The following is a 3,100-nucleotide window of genomic DNA, read 5'->3' as shown; positions in this document are numbered from 1 at the left end:
GAGCATTTAAAAAATTACATGAGAATGACTAATGCCGAAGGAAAGCAATTTAGAGCATTTTAATAATTACTTGAGAATGACTGATGCTGAAGGAAAGCAATTTAGACCATTTTAAAAATTACTTGAGACTTACTGATGCCCAATTTATTTATTTATTGTAAGTTATGACACTTCCTACATTAAATCGTGATATTCAAATGAGGAAATCAATATCCCTTCAACACCACATTCCTTGGTTCACTCCGTTTTTTCCTTTCCTTTTCTACATGTTTTCCCTTATTTTGGCAATCTTTAAGAACGAATTTGTGGGATTTAAGCCCTTTTTTTATTTGAACTAACATCGTAGCCGTTATCCAGATATATACAAATTGTTTAGTGACTAAAAAAATCTAGACACACCGTTTTTTCCAACTAGTCTTCATTTCTAGATAGGATAATGCTTAGTAAATGTTTTCGGTAATTAAAAAATTACAACAGTTTAAGTATTTGGAGTTTTAAAAGGTATTTTAGTATAAAAACTGTTAGTAATACTATATATCATTCAAACATTAAAAAAAGTAAATAAAATAATTTACTGAATATTTCATTGATTTCGTACACATGCAAAACAAAACCGATCGTTCAAGAGGTAATGTATAATTTTTTTTTAAAAAATGCTTCGGGATAGTGATTACAAAAAAATTTATATTATTTCTCTATCTCTAATAATGACCGCGATGGATAAATGAAACATCTAATGGCCACCATTTCGAAACGACATGCAGATCGTAATGACGCATTCCGCATATCATTCTGCAATTCTAAAACAATATCGGCCAGATAATTTATGAGATAAGTCGCGATGACAAATGATGGACGGACAGCATTCAAGTTTTGGATTGTACATATCTTGAAACGTAAAACCTAGGAGAGGAGATTCTGCATAAGCGAAAAAAAAAAATTTATATAGTATTTCTTATGATCAGAAAGAGTTAATTTGTAGTTATTAGTTGTATGGGGTGAGTAAGACGGCTTAATCAGTTCTTACCATCGCAGTAAAATAATTTTAAGTTCATTTATTACATGTATTGAAAACTTGTTAGTAGGCGAGCATAATCCAATCCGGCTATTCTATCGACTATTCAATCGACTATCCTCAGGGGCATCAAAATGTAGGGTTCATAAGACAACATTGTCCACCATTTGAACAAGGGTTCAAAATGAATGGAAACGACTGCGAAAATAAAAAATATATAGGGAGATGGTCAGGGTTGCGGTCAAAGGAGAAATAAAAATAGTTTACAACTATTTATTTTCCATATTATTTATTTTAGGAAAATAAATAGTTGTAAACTATTTTTATTTCTCCTTTGACCGCAACCCTGACCATCTCCCTATATATCAATTTTTACGGTCAACTATACATACATATATAGAAAATAAAAAATGTTTCAAATGAATAATGATTCTAAAACATTCAGTAGACTTAAAATAAAATATATATTAAATAATCATGCCAAGTGAATATAAAAAAAATAATAATAAGAAGCTGATGGATGAGAAAAGCATCGAGGAAAGAAGTAGTAAAAACAAAAAATATACAACAGTGTAAAAAAATAACGTACGATTTGGTGTTAAGATTTCCAACCTAAATATTTCCATTTACAGTATTATTGGAGTGTTATACACTACTTATTATTTGTATTGTAAGGGTGAATTTTTCCACTGTTTGTGCTTAATTTTTGACTCAAATAATTTACTTAAAAAGTTACTATTTTCTTTTATTCATTCAATACCAGTTTGGTGGGTCTTACATGGTATAACCGTTACATTTTTTATTTTTTTACAATTGATTATGGGGGGGGGTATAGTCCCGTAAAAAGATATCCCCAACTATATACAACGTTATAATTAAATAAAATAAATAGATAAAAATAATAATTCTTAATAAAAGAGAAAAGTGTAATTAATAACAAAAATAACGACATTTGTAGACCTATAAAACAAAGAATTGCTCTCTAAAAAACAAAAACAAAAAAAAACAAGTTAATTTGAAAAAAAGACAAAGAGAAAAAGTAGATAATAACAATAAATACAGTAGAAGTAATGTCGATATTAGAATTTATAACAGAATGTCCTGCTGCAGCCTGGCTTCAGTTTTGGGGTTGATGTTTGGTTCCCCGAGTTGTATGTTGTATCGTCAGCGAACATAGCTGTGGAATGTATCATATCGAGAAGAAACAAGTTGAACAAAATGGGAGAAAAGTTCAGTCTTGGAGACTGGGGGAAAATGTCCAGTTTGTAGGCAACTGTTAAAAATTTACGTGATGAAAGCTTTCTTGGGTAACATTTTAATTGCTATGACTGGGATCAAATCATGGCTAAGACTTTTCTTTATCTTGAGCCTTTTAATCAGTTCTTGGATTTATTTTGGGGTCGGGAATTCAGGTGGGTGCTGAACTGTTGCGAGAGGAAGATTTAAATATTTGCTAATTTCATCATTAACTGAATTCGGACTCCTTTCTGTATTGGAGAATGTTTTCTCAAAGAAATTAGCGAACACTTCAGCTTTTTCAGCCTTGAAATTTCCTCACGTTTATCCAATAGATGCCGCGTATTCTTCTATAATTAATGGTCCTTTGTGTCTAAATCTTCCACATATCCCTAATATTTAGAATACGCCCATTCATCTAGATCCTTTTTAGTTTCATGTTTGAGGTGGTTCCATTTCATTTTGTGAACAGCGTTTCTAGTGCACATCAACTGTCTTCTTGGTCGTTTTATTTGTTTCATTTTGTGCAGCTCCCAGAGATTGTTTTTGCCCTTAATTGGAAAGGTCGTACTGTTGCCTCATGTGAACTCTGTGAGACCAACTCATTTAGCGTAGCTATACTTTCATCTATTTCTTGAGTGGTAGGAAAATTTTTTTTCAGTTATAATTTCTCATCGACAGGAATATTAGGGGTATTCATGATCTATGTTAAAGCGTGTTAAATGGAAAAACTCGTGTTAAATCGAAAAAAATTGCCTTCTTTTGCCGTGGTAAAACGAAATAACATTTAACATGGCTGAGAGTCTGTTACTTGGTCAGTTAAATCGAGAATGGCGTCACACAATAGAC

The sequence above is a fragment of the Halyomorpha halys genome, unplaced genomic scaffold (genome assembly GCF_000696795.3).
Source record: "Halyomorpha halys isolate HHAL.00 unplaced genomic scaffold, Hhal_1.1 Scaffold1670.1, whole genome shotgun sequence".
Lineage (NCBI taxonomy): Eukaryota > Metazoa > Arthropoda > Insecta > Hemiptera > Pentatomidae > Halyomorpha > Halyomorpha halys.
Note: the sequence above shows the minus strand (reverse complement) of the source record.